The 18,413-nt window shown below is 46.2% G+C and overlaps 1 long non-coding RNA gene across 1 annotated transcript; it reads right to left on the bottom strand.

The window, feature by feature from the left end:
* Positions 1 to 2,548: 2,548 nt before the first annotated feature.
* LOC135571023 (uncharacterized) lies at positions 2,549 to 14,091 on the bottom strand. Its single transcript, XR_010463622.1, has 3 exons — positions 13,265 to 14,091; positions 7,876 to 7,927; positions 2,549 to 3,916 (listed from the first exon to the last, which is right to left on the bottom strand). It is a non-coding gene; the product is annotated as an uncharacterized LOC135571023 (long non-coding RNA).
* Positions 14,092 to 18,413: the final 4,322 nt, after the last annotated feature.

Raw genomic sequence — 18,413 nt, forward strand, 5'->3', positions numbered from 1 at the left:
TAGAGTATTCTGGGCCGATGGTCTGTAATTTACTCTGTAGCCCACAACACATAAATACTATAGAGTATTCTGGGCCGATGGTCTGTAATTTACTCTGTAGCCCACAACACATAAATACTATAGAGTATTCTGGGCTGATGGTCTGTAATTTACTCTGTAGCCCACAACACATAAATACTATAGAGTATTCTGGGCCGATGGTCTGTAATTTACACCAAAGCCCACAACACATAAATACTATAGAGTATTCTGGGCTGATGGTCTGTATTTTACTCTGTAGCCCACAACACATAAATACTATAGAGTATTCTGGGCCGATGGTCTGTAATTTACTCTGTAGCCCACAACACATAAATACTATAGAGTATTCTGGGCTGATGGTCTGTAATTTACTCTGTAGCCCACAACACATAAATACTATAGAGTATTCTGGGCCGATGGTCTGTAATTTACTCTGTAGCCCACAACACATAAATACTATAGAGTATTCTGGGCTGATGGTCTGTAATTTACTCTGAAGCCCACAACACATAAATACTATAGAGTATTCTGGGCTGATGGTCTGTAATTTACTCTGTAGCCCACAACACATAAATACTATAGAGTATTCTGGGCTGATGGTCTGTAATTTACACCAAAGCCCACAACACATAAATACTATAGAGTATTCTGGGCCGATGGTCTGTAATTTACTCTGTAGCCCACAACACATAAATACTATAGAGTATTCTGGGCCGATGGTCTGTAATTTACTCTGTAGCCCACAACACATAAATACTATAGAGTATTCTGGGCCGATGGTCTGTAATTTACTCTGTAGCCCACAACACATAAATACTATAGAGTATTCTGGGCCGATGGTCTGTAATTTACACCAAAGCCCACAACACATAAATATATGAAATCATCTTAAACCTAGACAAAACATTTTGGTTTTGTGACAAAGATCAATCTTACGTCGTCTTTATTTCTTAAACTTTTCATTAAACTTGCATAATAAACATGCAATGAAACATATTGAATTTTTCTGAGATGTTTGGTAGAACTCTCTCTCCCTCCTTCACCCTCTCATCCTTCTCTCTCTCTCCCTCCTTCACCCTCTCATCCTTCTCTCTCTCTCCCTCCTTCACCCTCTCATCCTTCTCTCTCTCTCCCTCCTTCACCCTCTCATCCTTCTCTCTCTCTCCCTCCTTCACCCTCTCATCCTTCTCTCTCTCTCCCTCCTTCACCCTCTCATCCTTCTCTCTCTCTCCCTCCTTCACCCTCTCATCCTTCTCTCTCTCTCCCTCCTTCACCCTCTCATCCTTCTCTCTCTCTCCCTCCTTCACCCTCTCATCCTTCTCTCTCTCCCCTCCTTCACCCTCTCATCCTTCTCTCTCTCTCCCTCCTTCACCCTCTCATCCTCCTCTCTCTCTCCCTCCTTCACCCTCTCATCCTTCTCTCTCTCTCCCTCCTTCACCCTCTCATCCTTCTCTCTCTCTCCCTCCTTCACCCTCTCATCCTCCTCTCTCTCTCCCTCCTTCACCCTCTCATCCTTCTCTCTCTCTCCCTCCTTCACCCTCTCATCCTTCTCTCTCTCTCCCTCCTTCACCCTCTCATCCTTCTCTCTCTCTCCCTCCTTCACCCTCTCATCCTCCTCTCTCTCTCCCTCCTTCACCCTCTCATCCTTCTCTCTCTCTCCCTCCTTCACCCTCTCATCCTTCTCTCTCTCTCCCTCCTTCATCCCTCATCCTTCTCTCTCTCTCCCTCCTTCACCCTCTCATCCTTCTCTCTCTCTCCCTCCTTCACCCTCTCATCCTTCTCTCTCTCTCCCTCCTTCACCCTCTCATCCTTCTCTCTCTCTCCCTCCTTCACCCTCTCATCCTTCTCTCTCTCTCCCTCCTTCACCCTCTCATCCTTCTCTCTCTCTCCCTCCTTCACCCTCTCATCCTTCTCTCTCTCTCCCTCCTTCACCCTCTCATCCTTCTCTCTCTCTCCCTCCTTCACCCTCTCATCCTTCTCTCTCTCTCCCTCCTTCACCCTCTCATCCTTCTCTCTCTCTCCCTCCTTCACCCTCTCATCCTTCTCTCTCTCCCTCCTTCACCCTCTCATCCTTCTCTCTCTCTCCCTCCTTCACCCTCTCATCCTTCTCTCTCTCTCCCTCCTTCACCCTCTCATCCTTCTCTCTCTCTCCCTCCTTCACCCTCTCATCCTTCTCTCTCTCTCCCTCCTTCACCCTCTCATCCTTCTCTCTCTCTCCCTCCTTCACCCTCTCATCCTTCTCTCTCTCTCCCTCCTTCACCCTCTCATCCTTCTCTCTCTCTCCCTCCTTCACCCTCTCATCCTTCTCTCTCTCTCCCTCCTTCACCCTCTCATCCTCCTCTCTCTCTCCCTCCTTCACCCTCTCATCCTTCTCTCTCTCTCCCTCCTTCACCCTCTCTCTCTCTCCCTCCTTCACCCTCCCTCCCTCCCTCCCTCCCTCCTCCACTTTCTCTTTCTCCCTCCCTCCCCCCCTCCCTCCTTCTCTCTCTCTTTCTCTCTCCCCCCTCCCTCCCTCCCTCCTTCACTCTCTATCATCCTTCCTCCTTCTCTCTCTCTTTCTCTCTCCCCCTCCCTCCCTCCTTCACTCTCTATCATCCTTCCTCCTTGTCTTATCTCCAACACACACACACTCCGTCCACGCTGTCTCCGAGACACACCACTCACACACACACACACACACACACACACACACACACACACACACTCCGTCCACGCTGTCTCCGAGACACACCACTCACACACACACACACACACACACACACACACACACACACACAGCCTCCCATCGTTACGTCAGAAACATCAGCCCCCGTGTATCAGTCTCCACACACACACACACACACACACACACACACACACACACACACACACACACACACACACACACACACACACACACACACAGCCTCCCATCGTTACGTCAGAAACATCAGCCCCCGTGTATCAGTCTCCACACACACACACACACACACACACACACACACACACACACACACACACAGCCTCCCATCGTTACGTCAGAAACATCAGCCCCCGTGTATCAGTCTCCACACACACACACACACACAGCCTCCCATCGTTAATGTCAGAAACATCAGCCCCCGTGTATCAGTCTCCACATGATGTGCTGACGTGTTGCTGATTCCTTCCTCTTTCCTCCATCTTGCATAGCTCTGCTCAGACCCGGCTTGGTAAGGCACTGTTCCCTCATCATGTCCCGCCTCGGTCCACCCTCTCCATCCGCTGGGCCTCCTGTATGTACCGTACAGTACTGTCCACCCTCTCCATCCGCTGGCCCTTCATCTCCTGTACAGTACTGTACATCCTGTCATTCCTGAGGCGTAGAGGACGAGCAACAGCCTTTATTCATGCCTTTATTCATTCATGTGTTCTCTGGAGAAGCACGTCCCACAAAGCAGTTTGGTTTGAGTCCTTTTTTTCTCCTCTTTTTCTTCAGTGTCCCCCCCATCTCCCCTCCAATCATTTAGTTCGCTTGTCATCAATGTGGAATTATTAAAAGCAAATGTATAGATGAAGCATTAAGTCCTCAAAGTCAAAACACAGCCCTGTGTTCCAAACGCACCCAGGAAGGACATTATACAGTTGACTAGTCATTATATTATTATGTACAGTGTCTGGAAAGCTTTCCAAACAGCACGGGGGGGGGGGGGCTAGCTGACGAAGGAAGGTGACGAAACAGCCCCTTTCACATTGATCAGTAAGAAAGGACGAGTCTCTGCATCTGGATCAATAGATCAGCTGATCAGTAGTCAGTTGAATTGATCAGTTGATTCATGAATCAGTTGAGCTGGTCTTCGTATTGTTTGCGGAAACAGTCTCCGGCAGGGAAGAATTCCCAACACCGTTCCTGGTACATCTTCCACACATACGACTCCTGGGGAGGGGAGGGGGAGGGGGTAGAGAGGGGGAGGGAGGAGAGGAAAGGGAGGGAAGGGGGAGGGGAGGGGAGGAAAGGGAGGGGAGGAAAGGGAGGGAGGGAGGGAGGGGAGGAAAGGGTGGGGAGGGAGGGAGGGAGGGGAGGAAAGGGGGGAGGGGAGGAAAGGGAGGGAAGGGGGGAGGGGAGGAAAGGGAGGGAGGGAGGGAGGAAAGGGAGGGAAGGGGGGGGAGGGAGGAAAGGGAGGGAAGGGGGGAGGAAAGGGAGGAAGGGGGGGGGGAGGGAGGGAGGGGAGGAAAGGAGGAAGGGGAGGGAGGAGGAAAGGAGGGAAGGGTATCAGACAGTTGATTTAATATATAACAAGTAGTGATTAGATGTCCACCATCCAGGACAATGTACCTTTACATGACCTCTACATTGCCTCTACACTACCTCTACATTACCGCTACATTGTCATCTACATTACCCTCTACATTACCTCTACACTGCCTCTACATTACCTCTACATTCCCTCTACATTGCCTCTACATTACCGATACATTCCCTCTACATTACATCTACATTATCGCTACATTACCTCTACATTACTGCTGCATTACCTCTACATTACCTCTACAGTCACAAGTCAATGGTCTCTCTACTAACATTCGGTAACTTCACTAAGGCGCAATGAACATGATAACCTGCACAAATGAGGCCTACGGGATCTGGAGATTAGTCTTTTGGAGTCTTCGTATGTGTTGTAGTCATTTCCCTGGGGTTAAATGGTTCTCTTTCTGGTTTGTAGTCATTTCCCTGGGGGTTAAATGGTTCTCTTTCTGGTTTGTAGTCATTTCCCTGGGGTTAAATGGTTCTCTTTCTGGTTTGTAGTCATTTCCCTGGGGTTAAATGGTTCTCTTTCTGGTTTGTAGTCATTTCCCTGGGGTTAAATGGTTCTCTTTCTGGTTTGTAGTCATTTCCCTGGGGTTAAATGGTTCTCTTTCTGGTTTGTAGTCATTTCCCTGGGGTTAAATGGTTCTCTTTCTGGTTTGTAGTCATTTCCCTGGGGTTAAATGGTTCTCTTTCTGGTTTGTAGTCATTTCCCTGGGGTTAAATGGTTCTCTTTCTGGTTTGTAGTCATTTCCCTGGGGTTAAATGGTTCTCTTTCTGGTTTGTAGTCATTTCCCTGGGGGTTAAATGGTTATCTTTCTGGTTTGTAGTCATTTCCCTGGGGGTTAAATGGTTCTCTTTCTGGTTTGTAGTCATTTCCCTGGGGGTTAAATGGTTCTCTTTCTGGTTTGTAGTCATTTCCCTGGGGTTAAATGGTTCTCTTTCTGGTTTGTAGTCATTTCCCTGGGGGTTAAATGGTTATCTTTCTGGTTTGTAGTCATTTCCCTGGGGTTAAATGGTTATCTTTCTGGTTTGTAGTCATTTCCCTGGGGTTAAATGGTTCTCTTTCTGGTTTGTAGTCATTTCCCTGGGGTTAAATGGTTCTCTTTCTGGTTTGTAGTCATTTCCCTGGGGTTAAATGGTTCTCTTTCTGGTTTGTAGTCATTTCCCTGGGGTTAAATGGTTCTCTTTCTGGTTTGTATGTGTTGTAGTCATTTCCCTGGGGTTAAATGGTTCTCTTTCTGGTTTGTAGTCATTTCCCTGGAGGTTAAATGGTTCTCTTTCTGGTTTGTAGTCATTTCCCTGGGGTTAAATGGTTCTCTTTCTGGTTTGTAGTCATTTCCCTGGGGTTAAATGGTTCTCTTTCTGGTTTGTAGTCATTTCCCTGGGGTTAAATGGTTCTCTTTCTGGTTCGTATGTGTTGTAGTCATTTCCCTGGAGGTTAAATGGTTCTCTTTCTGGTTTGTAGTCATTTCCCTGGGGGTTAAATGGTTCTCTTTCTGGTTCGTATGTGTTGTAGTCATTTCCCTGGGGTTAAATGGTTCTCTTTCTGGTTTGTAGTCATTTCCCTGGAGGTTAAATGGTTCTCTTTCTGGTTCGTATGTGTTGTAGTCATTTCCCTGGGGTTAAATGGTTCTCTTTCTGGTTCGTAGTCATTTCCCTGGGGTTAAATGGTTCTCTTTCTGGTTTGTAGTCATTTCCCTGGGGTTAAATGGTTCTCTTTCTGGTTTGTAGTCATTTCCCTGGGGTTAAATGGTTCTCTTTCTGGTTTGTAGTCATTTCCCTGGGGTTAAATGGTTCTCTTTCTGGTTTGTAGTCATTTCCCTGGGGTTAAATGGTTCTCTTTCTGGTTTGTAGTCATTTCCCTGGGGTTAAATGGTTCTCTTTCTGGTTTGTAGTCATTTCCCTGGGGTTAAATGGTTCTCTTTCTGGTTTGTAGTCATTTCCCTGGAGGTTAAATGGTTCTCTTTCTGGTTTGTAGTCATTTCCCTGGGGTTAAATGGTTCTCTTTCTGGTTTGTAGTCATTTCCCTGGGGTTAAATGGTTCTCTTTTTGGTTTGTAGTCATTTCCCTGGGGTTAAATGGTTCTCTTTCTGGTTCGTAGTCATTTCCCTGGGGTTAAATGGTTCTCTTTCTGGTTTGTAGTCATTTCCCTGAGGTTAAATGGTTCTCTTTCTGGTTTGTAGTCATTTCCCTGGAGGTTAAATGGTTCTCTTTCTGGTTCGTAGTCATTTCCCTGGGGTTAAATGGTTCTCTTTCTGGTTCGTAGTCATTTCCCTGGAGGTTAAATGGTTCTCTTTCTGGTTTGTATGTGTTGTAGTCATTTCCCTGGGGTTAAATGGTTCTCTTTCTGGTTCGTAGTCATTTCCCTGGGGTTAAATGGTTCTCTTTCTGGTTTGTATGTGTTGTAGTCATTTCCCTGGAGGTTAAATGGTTCTCTTTCTGGTTTGTAGTCATTTCCCTGGGGTTAAATGGTTCTCTTTCTGGTTTGTAGTCATTTCCCTGGAGGTTAAATGGTTCTCTTTCTGGTTCGTAGTCATTTCCCTGGGGTTAAATGGTTCTCTTTCTGGTTTGTAGTCATTTCCCTGGGGTTAAATGGTTCTCTTTTTGGTTCGTAGTCATTTCCCTGGAGGTTAAATGGTTCTCTTTCTGGTTTGTAGTCATTTCCCTGGGGTTAAATGGTTCTCTTTCTGGTTTGTAGTCATTTCCCTGGGGTTAAATGGTTCTCTTTCTGGTTCGTATGTGTTGTAGTCATTTCCCTGAGGTTAAATGGTTCTCTTTCTGGTTTGTAGTCATTTCCCTGGGGTTAAATGGTTCTCTTTCTGGTTTGTAGTCATTTCCCTGGAGGTTAAATGGTTCTCTTTCTGGTTTGTAGTCATTTCCCTGGAGGTTAAATGGTTCTCTTTCTGGTTCGTATGTGTTGTAGTCATTTCCCTGACGTCAAATTATTCTATTTTCTACAAATCTAAGTGTGTGTTCAGAGAGTGACGGGGCATAATGCTGGTGATGAAACGATACAGGTGTTTTCTCCTCTGAGATGCAGAGCAGAGCTAACCCCCTGGGGAGGAATACCATTGTTGTGTGAGTAGTGATGGGAGGGAAACGTTTATTTTGTGTCCTAAAATCACACCCTATTCCCTTTATAGTGCACTACATTTGACTAGGGCCCTATGGACCCTATGAACCCTATGGACTCTATGAACCCTATGGACCCTATAGACCCTATGGACCCTATGAACCCTATAGACCCTATGGACTCTATGGACCCTATAGACCCTATGGACCCTATAGACCCTATGAACCCTATAGACCCTATGGACCCTATAGACCCTATGGGCCCTATGGACCCTATGAACCCTATGGGCCCTATAGACCCTATGGGCCCTATGGACCCTATGGACCCTATGGACCCTATGGGCCCTATGAACCCTATGGACCCTGTGGACCCTATAGACCCTATGGACCCTATGGACCCTATGGACCCTGTGGACCTTATATATAGACCCTATGGACTCTATGAACCCTGGTCAAAAGGAGTGCACTACATAGGGAATAGGGGGCCATTTGAGGTGTAAACCTGAGACTCTTACCTGGCCTGTGTGCTCTGTTTCATCTTTGTTAATGAGATACATCACAAAGAAGCTGGAGGGCAAAACGGGACGAAAAACAGGAAGACATGTAGAGTTAACATCACTTCAGTCAGACTGATCGTTTCATACCCCATCACAAACCCAACAGGAAGACATTTAGAGTTAACATCACTTCAGTCAGATAGTTTCATACCCCATCACAAACCCAACAGGAAGACATGTAGAGTTAACATCACTTCAGTCAGATAGTTTCATACCCTATCACAAACCCAACAGGAAGACATGTAGAGTTAACATCACTTCAGTCAGATAGTTTCATACCCTATCACAAACCCAACAGGAAGACATGTAGAGTTAACATCACTTCAGGCAGATAGTTTCATACCCCATCACAAACCCAACAGGAAGACATTTAGAGTTAGTTTCATACCCCATCACAAAACCAACAGGAAGACATGTAGAGTTAACATCACTTCAGTCAGATAGTTTCATACCCCATCACAAACCCAACAGGAAGACATGTAGAGTTAACATCACTTCAGACAGTCAGATAGTTTCATACCCCATCACAAACCCAACAGGAAGACATGTAGAGTTAACATCACTTCAGTCAGATAGTTTCATACCCCATCACAAACCCAACAGGAAGACATGTAGAGTTAACATCACTTCAGTCAGATAGTTTCATACCCTATCACAAACCCAACAGGAAGACATTTAGAGTTAACATCACTTCAGTCAGATAGTTTCATACCCCATCACAAACCCAACAGGAAGACATGTAGAGTTAACATCACATCAGTCAGATAGTTTCATACCCCATCACAAACCCAACAGGAAGACATGTAGAGTTAACATCACTTCAGTCAGATAGTTTCATACCCCATCACAAACCCAACAGGAAGACATTTAGAGTTAGTTTCATACCCCATCACAAACCCAACAGGAAGACATGTAGAGTTAACATCACTTCAGTCAGATAGTTTCATACCCCATCACAAACCCAACAGGAAGACATTTAGTTTCATACCCGATCACAAACCCAACAGGAAGACATGTAGAGTTAACATCACTTCAGTCAGATAGTTTCATACCCCATCACAAACCCAACAGGAAGACATGTAGAGTTAACATCACTTCAGTCAGATAGTTTCATACCCGATCACAAACCCAACAGGAAGACATTTAGAGTTAACATCACTTCAGTCAGATAGTTTCATACCCCATCACAAACCCAACAGGAAGACATTTAGTTTCACAATCACCCAACAGGAAGACATTTAGTTTTTCATACCCCATCACAAACCCAACAGGAAGACATGTAGAGTTAACATCACTTCAGTCAGATAGTTTCATACCCCATCACAAACCCAACAGGAAGACATGTAGAGTTAGTTTCATACCCCATCACAAACCCAACAGGAAGACATTTAGAGTTAGTTTCATACCCCATCACAAACCCAACAGGAAGACATGTAGAGTTAACATCACTTCAGTCAGATAGTTTCATACCCCATCACAAACCCAACAGGAAGACATGTAGAGTTAACATCACTTCAGTCAGATAGTTTCATACCCCATCACAAACCCAACAGGAAGACATGTAGAGTTAACATCACTTCAGTCAGATAGTTTCATACCCCATCACAAACCCAACAGGAAGACATGTAGAGTTAACATCACTTCAGTCAGATAGTTTCATACCCCATCACAAACCCAACAGGAAGACATGTAGAGTTAGTTTCATACCCCATCACAAACCCAACAGGAAGACATTTAGAGTTAGTTTCATACCCCATCACAAACCCAACAGGAAGACATGTAGAGTTAACATCACTTCAGTCAGATAGTTTCATACCCCATCACAAACCCAACAGGAAGACATTTAGAGTTAACATCACTTCAGTCAGACTGATAGTTTCATACCCCATCACAAACCCAACAGGAAGACATGTAGAGTTAACATCACTTCAGTCAGATAGTTTCATACCCCATCACAAACCCAACAGGAAGACATTTAGAGTTAACATCACTTCAGTCAGATAGTTTCATACCCCATCACAAACCCAACAGGAAGACATTTAGAGTTAACATCACTTCAGTCAGATAGTTTCATACCCCATCACAAACCCAACAGGAAGACATGTAGAGTTAGTTTCATACCCCATCACAAACCCAACAGGAAGACATTTAGAGTTAGTTTCATACCCCATCACAAACCCAACAGGAAGACATGTAGAGTTAACATCACTTCAGTCAGATAGTTTCATACCCCATCACAAACCCAACAGGAAGACATTTAGAGTTAACATCACTTCAGACTGATAGTTTCATACCCCATCACAAACCCAACAGGAAGACATGTAGAGTTAACATCACTTCAGTCAGATAGTTTCATACCCCATCACAAACCCAACAGGAAGACATGTAGAGTTAACATCACTTCAGTCAGATAGTTTCATACCCCATCACAAACCCAACAGGAAGACATTTAGAGTTAACATCACTTCAGGCAGTTAGTTTCATACCCCATCACAAACCCAACAGGAAGACATGTAGAGTTAGTTTCATACCCCATCACAAACCCAACAGGAAGACATTTAGAGTTAGTTTCATACCCCATCACAAACCCAACAGGAAGACATGTAGAGTTAACATCACTTCAGTCAGATAGTTTCATACCCCATCACAAACCCAACAGGAAGACATGTAGAGTTAACATCACTTCAGTCAGATAGTTTCATACCCCATCACAAACCCAACAGGAAGACATGTAGAGTTAACATCACTTCAGTCAGATAGTTTCATACCCCCATCACAAACCCAACAGGAAGACATGTAGAGTTAACATCACTTCAGTCAGATAGTTTCATACCCCATCACAAACCCAACAGGAAGACATGTAGAGTTAACATCACTTCAGACAGTCAGATAGTTTCATACCCCATCACAAACCCAACAGGAAGACATGTAGAGTTAACATCACTTCAGTCAGATAGTTTCATACCCCATCACAAACCCAACAGGAAGACATGTAGAGTTAACATCACTTCAGACAGTCAGATAGTTTCATACCCCATCACAAACCCAACAGGAAGACATGTAGAGTTAACATCACTTCAGTCAGATAGTTTCATACCCCATCACAAACCCAACAGGAAGACATGTAGAGTTAACATCACTTCAGTCAGATAGTTTCATACCCCATCACAAACCCAACAGGAAGACATGTAGAGTTAACATCACTTCAGTCAGATAGTTTCATACCCCATCACAAACCCAACAGGAAGACATGTAGAGTTAACATCACTTCAGTCAGATAGTTTCATACCCCATCACAAACCCAACAGGAAGACATGTAGAGTTAACATCACTTCAGTCAGATAGTTTCATACCCCATCACAAACCCAACAGGAAGACATGTAGAGTTAACATCACTTCAGTCAGATAGTTTCATACCCCATCACAAACCCAACAGGAAGACATGTAGAGTTAACATCACTTCAGTCAGATAGTTTCATACCCCCATCACAAACCCAACAGGAAGACATGTAGAGTTAACATCACTTCAGTCAGATAGTTTCATACCCCATCACAAACCCAACAGGAAGACATGTAGAGTTAACATCACTTCAGTCAGATAGTTTCATACCCCATCACAAACCCAACAGGAAGACATGTAGAGTTAACATCACTTCAGTCAGATAGTTTCATACCCCATCACAAACCCAACAGAAAGACATGTAGAGTTAACATCACTTCAGTCAGATAGTTTCATACCCCATCACAAACCCAACAGGAAGACATGTAGAGTTAACATCACTTCAGTCAGATAGTTTCATACCCCATCACAAACCCAACAGGAAGACATGTAGAGTTAACATCACTTCAGTCAGATAGTTTCATACCCGATCACAAACCCAACAGGAAGACATTTAGAGTTAACATCACTTCAGTCAGATAGTTTCATACCCCATCACAAACCCAACAGGAAGACATGTAGAGTTAACATCACTTCAGTCAGATAGTTTCATACCCCATCACAAACTCAACAGGAAGACATTTAGTTTCATACCCCATCACAAACCCAACAGGAAGACATTTAGAGATAGTTTCATACCCCATCACAAACCCAACAGGAAGACATTTAGAGATAGTTTCATACCCCATCACAAACCCAACAGGAAGACATGTAGAGTTAACATCACTTCAGTCAGATAGTTTCATACCCCATCACAAACCCAACAGGAAGACATGTAGAGTTAACATCACTTCAGTCAGATAGTTTCATACCCCATCACAAACCCAACAGGAAGACATGTAGAGTTAACATCAAAAAACAAAACAGGGATGTCCCCTCTCCCCACTCCTTTTCCCTCTAGCGGTTCTGCCCCCACTCCTTTTCACTCTAGCGGTTCTGTCCCCTCTCCCCACTCCTTTTCACTCTAGCGGTTCTGCCCCCTCTCCCCACTCCTTTTCACTCTAGCGGTTCTGTCCCCTCTCCCCACTCCTTTTCACTCTAGGGGTTCTGCCCCCTCTCCCCACTCCTTTTCACTCTAGCGGTTCTGCCCCCTCTCCTTTTCACTCTATCGGTTCTGCCCCCTATCCCCACTCCTTTTCACTCTAGCGGTTCTGTCCACTCTCCCCACTCCTTTTCCCTCTAGCGGTTCTACCCCCTCTCCCCACTCCTTTTCACTCTAGCGGTTCTGCCCCCTCTCCCCACTCCTTTTCACTCTAGCGATTCTGCCACTCTCCCCACTCCTTTTCACTCTAGCGGTTCTGCCCCCTCTCCCCACTCCTTTTCACTCTAGCGGTTCTGCCCCCTCTCCCCACTCCTTTTCACTCTAGCGGTTCTTCCCCCTCTCCCCACTCCTTTTCACTCTAGCGGTTCTGTCCACTCTCCCCACTCCTTTTCCCTCTAGCGGTTCTACCCCCTCTCCCCACTCCTTTTCACTCTAGCGATTCTGCCACTCTCCCCACTCCTTTTCACTCTAGCGGTTCTGCCCCCTCTCCCCACTCCTTTTCACTCTAGCGGTTCTGCCCCCTCTCCCCACTCCTTTTCACTCTAGCGGTTCTGCCCCCTCTCCCCACTCCTTTTCACTCTAGCGGTTCTGGCCCCTCTCCCCGCTCCTTTTCACTCTAGCGGTTCTGCAGAACCAACAACACAACATTAAAGAGAGGGTGGAGGGGGAAGAGGACACAGTAGTAAACTAAACCTCATAACCCTGTCCCCTCTGACAGACTCTGGACACTGACTGGAGATGACAGGGGGGACATTTGTCTCTGACAGACTCTGGACACTGACTGGAGATGACAGAGGGGACGTATGTCTCTGACAGACTCTGGACACTGACTGGAGATGACAGGGTGGACGTATGGCTCTACTCACAGATAGTTGGCCAAGTTGTGCTCCTGCAGTGTGTGGGTTTCGAAGCCGTGAGGTACTGTGTCAAAGTAGTCGTTTCCTATTCCGCAGATGAAGCATTTGGTCTGCAAGAGAAAGACAAGTCTTTATGTGATGCTGCCAGCCGACCTCATCTCTCTACATGTCTCTCAACACGGCTCAGATTCATCTCATTTTGAATTTCCAACACCAGTGTTTAAGTCTATAACCAAAATCTACAATGAGGGATCCAGAGCATCAGACTGTATAAGACAGTGGTTCTCCAACATCTCCCCTGGTCCCTAGACTTTCTCCAACCTCTCCTCAGGACCCCCAGATGTTCTCCAACGTCTCCTCTGGTCCCTAGACGTTCTCAAACCTCTCCTCTGGTCCCTAGACGTTCTCCAATGTCTCCTCAGGACCTCCAGACGTTCTCCAACCTCTCCTCGGGTCCCTAGACATTCTCCAACCTCTCCTCAGGACCCCAGACGTTCTCCAACCTCTCCTCAGGACCCCAGACGTTCTCCAACCTATCCTCAGAACCCCCAGATGTTCTCCAACCTTTCCTCAGGTCCCCAGACGTTCTCCAACCTTTCCTCAGGTCCCCAGACGTTCTCCAACCTTTCCTCAGGTCCCCAGGCGTTCTCCAAACCTCAGGACTCCCAACAGTTCCATGTATTTATCTATTCCACAGCTAACTCACCTGATTCAACTGGTCAACGAATCATCAAGCCCCTTTCAATAGGTCAATCAGGTGAGATAATTCAGAGATACAACTAAATAGTGAAAGGTCTGGGGGGGGGTCCCAATGAGAGGTTAGAGAACTCCTGGTGTCAGATAGCAGTTATGATTTTCCTGTCAGATGAGTTAGTTTTAACATAACCAGTCAAGAGCCCTTCAGCTGACAATACAATCAATCATTTCTGCTTTACCTCTCCTCCCTACGACTAGGAGTCATCCAGCCCTTGTGTCCATGGATGCTTTCCCAAACGGCACCCTAATCCCTATGTAGTGCACTACTTTTGATTATGGCCTATAGGGCTCTAGTTGAAAGTAGTGCACTATAAAGGGAATAGGGTGTTATTTGGGATGCAAACATATTTATACACACTGTTCAGCATGCAGATTGGTCCTGCAGGCTATCATTGTCCTGACTCTCTCTCTCCTGTTTAGCCATGGGCTAACAGTGTCTTGAGGATACTAGTGTCCTGTAACAGTAATCCTGAACATCCCATAATATTATCTCCCCTTTAGCTGTTGAGTAACATCTGAACTTAGTTCCTCCAGTGTTCTTCCGAGGGCGAGCTGTTGATCCTCATCAGAGACACTGTTTGTTGTTGTTGTTGTCCTCAGAAGACCCTCTGAGAGATCAGCCACCATATCAGCCAGGCTCCCTGTCTTGTCTCATCGCTGTAACTCTCCAACAGGCTCGGGAGATGTCGAAGGTCGAGTTATGAGTCCTGCCCAAACATGACCCGCCAAGCCGCGCTGCTTCTTAACACACTGCCCGCTTAATCCGGAAGCCAGCCGCAACAAAGTGTCAGAGGAAACACTGTTCAACTGACGACCGGGGTCAGCTTGCAAGCGCCCGTCCGCCACAAGGTGTAGCTAGAACGCGATGAGCCAAGTAAAGCCCAAACCCTCCCTAACCCGGACGACGCTGGGCCAAACCCTCCCTAACCCGGACGACGCTGGGCCAAACCCTCCCTAACCCGGACGACGCTGAGCCAAACCCACCCTGACCTGGACGATGCTGGGCCAAACCTCCCTGACCCGGACGATGCTGGGCAAACCCTCCCCTGACCCGGACGATGCTGGGCCAAACCCTCCCCTAACTCGGACGACGCTGAGCCAAACCCTCCCATAACCCGGAAGACGCTGGGCCAAACCCTCCCCTAAACCGGAAGATGCTGGGCCAAACCTCCCCTGACCCGGACGATGTTGGCCAAACCCTCCCTAACCCGGACGACGCTGGGCCAAACCCTCCCTGACCCGGACGATGCTGGGCCAAACCTCCCCTAACCCGGACGACGCTGAGCCAAACCCTCCCTAACCCGGAAGACGCTGGGCCAAACCCTCCCCTAAACCGGACGACGCTGGGCCAATTGTGCGCCGCCCTATGGGACTCCAGGTCACGGCCGGTCGTGACACGGTCAGGGATCGAACCCCAGGCTGTAGTGACGCCGCAACACAGCGATGCAGTGCCTTAGACCGCTGAGACACTTGAGAGGCCATGACTAACTGTTAAACTAGGATTGTCTCTGTTAAAGCACTGTGGGAATATGACTAACTGTTTTCACAATGACACATTCCCATTCTCTGTTTTCTCATCACTGTGGGAATATGACGAGCTGTTTAACTAGTCTGCGTTGTGGGGATATGACGACCTGTTTAACTAGTCTCTGTTTTCTCATCACTGTGGGGATATGACGACCTGTTTAACTAGTCTCTGTTTCAGCGTTGTGGGGATATGACGACCTGTTTAACTAGTCTCTGTTTCAGCACTGTGGGGATATGACGACCTGTTTAACTAGTCTCTGTTTCAGCGTTGTGGGGATATGACGACCTGTTTAACTAGTCTCTACTAGTCTCTGTTTCAGCGTTGTGGGGATATGACGACCTGTTTAACTAGTCTCTGTTTCAGCGTTGTGGGGATATGAAGACCTGTTTAACTAGTCTCTGTTTCAGCGTTGTGGGGATATGACGACCTGTTTAACTAGTCTCTGTTTCAGCGTTGTGGGGATATGACGACCTGTTTAACTAGTCTCTGTTTCAGCGTTGTGGGGATATGAAGACCTGTTTAACTAGTCTCTGTTTCAGCACTGTGGGGATATGACGACCTGTTTAACTAGTCTCTGTTTCAGCACTGTGGGGATATGACGACCTGTTTAACTAGTCTCTGTTTCAGCGTTGTGGGGATATGACGACCTGTTTAACTAGTCTCTACTAGTCTCTGTTTCAGCGTTGTGGGGATATGACGACCTGTTTAACTAGTCTCTGTTTCAGCGTTGTGGGGATATGAAGACCTGTTTAACTAGTCTCTGTTTCAGCGTTGTGGGGATATGACTGTGGGATATGACGACCTGTTTAACTAGTCTCTGTTTCAGCACTGTGGGGATATGACGACCTGTTTAACTAGTCTCTGTTTCAGCGTTGTGGGGATATGAAGACCTGTTTAACTAGTCTCTACTAGTCTCTGTTTCAGCGTTGTGGGGATATGACGACCTGTTTAACTAGTCTCTACTAGTCTCTGTTTCAGCGTTGTGGGGATATGACGACCTGTTTAACTAGTCTCTGTTTCAGCGTTGTGGGGATATGAAGACCTGTTTAACTAGTCTCTACTAGTCTCTGTTTCAGCGTTGTGGGGATATGACGACCTGTTTAACTAGTCTCTACTAGTCTCTGTTTCAGCGTTGTGGGGATATGAAGACCTGTTTTAACACACTCACTAGTCACTGTTTCAGCGTTGTGGGGATATGACGACCTGTTTAACTAGTCTCTGTTTCAGCGTTGTGGGGATATGAAGACCTGTTTAACTAGTCTCTACTAGTCTCTGTTTCAGCGTTGTGGGGATATGACGAGCTGTTTAACTAGTCTCTGTTTCAGCGTTGTGGGGATATGAAGACCTGTTTAACTAGTCTCTACTAGTCTCTGTTTCAGCGTTGTGGGGATATGAAGACCTGTTTAACTAGTCTCTACTAGTCTCTGTTTCAGCACTGTGGGGATATGACGACCTGTTTAACTAGTCTCTGTTTCAGCACTGTGGGGATATGAAGACCTGTTTAACTAGTCTCTACTAGTCTCTGTTTCAGCACTGTGGGGATATGACGACCTGTTTAACTAGTCTCTGTTTCAGCGTTGTGGGGATATGAAGACCTGTTTAACTAGTCTCTACTAGTCTCTGTTTCAGCACTGTGGGGATATGACGACCTGTTTAACTAGTCTCTGTTTCAGCGTTGTGGGGATATGACGACCTGTTTAACTAGTCTCTGTTTCAGCGTTGTGGGGATATGACAGTCAGTTGTGGGGACATCATGGAGACAGTTTAACTAGTCTCTGTTTCAGCACTGTGGGGATATGAAGACCCAGTCACTAATCTCTGTTTCAGCACTGTGGGGATATCATGGAGACAGAGCACTGTCATACTAGTCTCTGTTTCAGTTGTAATATGAGACCTGTTTACCTAGTCTCTGTTTCAGCGTTGTGGGGATATGACTCCTAGTCTCTGTTTCAGCGTTGTGGGGATATGAAGACCTGTTTACCTAGTCTCTGTTTCAGCGTATATGACGACCTGTTTAACTAGTCTCTGTTTCAGCGTTGGAACCCACCTGTTTAACTAGTCTCTGTTTCAGCGTTGTGGGGATATGACGACCTGTTTAACTAGTCTCTGTTTCAGCGTTGTGAAGACCTGTTTAACTAGTCTCTACTAGAGCGTTGTGGGGATATGACGAGTCTGTTTAACTAGTCTCTGTTTCAGCGTTGTGGGGATATGACACCTGTTTAACTAGTCTCTGTTTCAGCGTTGTGGGGATATGACAAACCTGTTTAACTAGTCTCTGTTTCAGCGTTGTGGGGATATGACGACCTGTTTAGTCTCTGTTTCAGCGTTGTGAATATGACGACCTGTTTACCTAGTCTCTGTTTCAGCGTTGTGGGGATATGACGACCTGTTTAACTAGTCTCTGTTTCAGCGTTGTGGGGATATGACGACCTGTTTAACTAGTCTCTGTTTCAGCGTTGTGTTTTACAATCATGTGCTTTGGCAGTTTGAAATGACACACATGACACACACAGACACACACACACACACACACACACACAGACACACACACACACACACACACACACACACACACACACACACACACACACAGACACACACACAGCTCTGAGTACGATATCCTCCTTCACCTGCTCCTGCTGATCTCTCAGTTCTCCAAACGCATCAATTATCAGACAGAGAGAGAAAGAAGAAGAACCCAAGGCTCAAAGTTATGAGGACATCATGGAGACAGAGACAGTCAGTACAGCCCAGTCAGTAATACTAGAGGAGAGAGACAGTCAGAGTCAGTAATACTAGACAACATGGAGAGTACAGCCCAGTCAGTAATACTAGACATCATGGAGACAGAGACAGTCAGTACAGCCCAGTCAG

Source organism: Oncorhynchus nerka, unplaced genomic scaffold, assembly GCF_034236695.1.
Source record: "Oncorhynchus nerka isolate Pitt River unplaced genomic scaffold, Oner_Uvic_2.0 unplaced_scaffold_839, whole genome shotgun sequence".
Classification (NCBI taxonomy): domain Eukaryota; kingdom Metazoa; phylum Chordata; class Actinopteri; order Salmoniformes; family Salmonidae; genus Oncorhynchus; species Oncorhynchus nerka.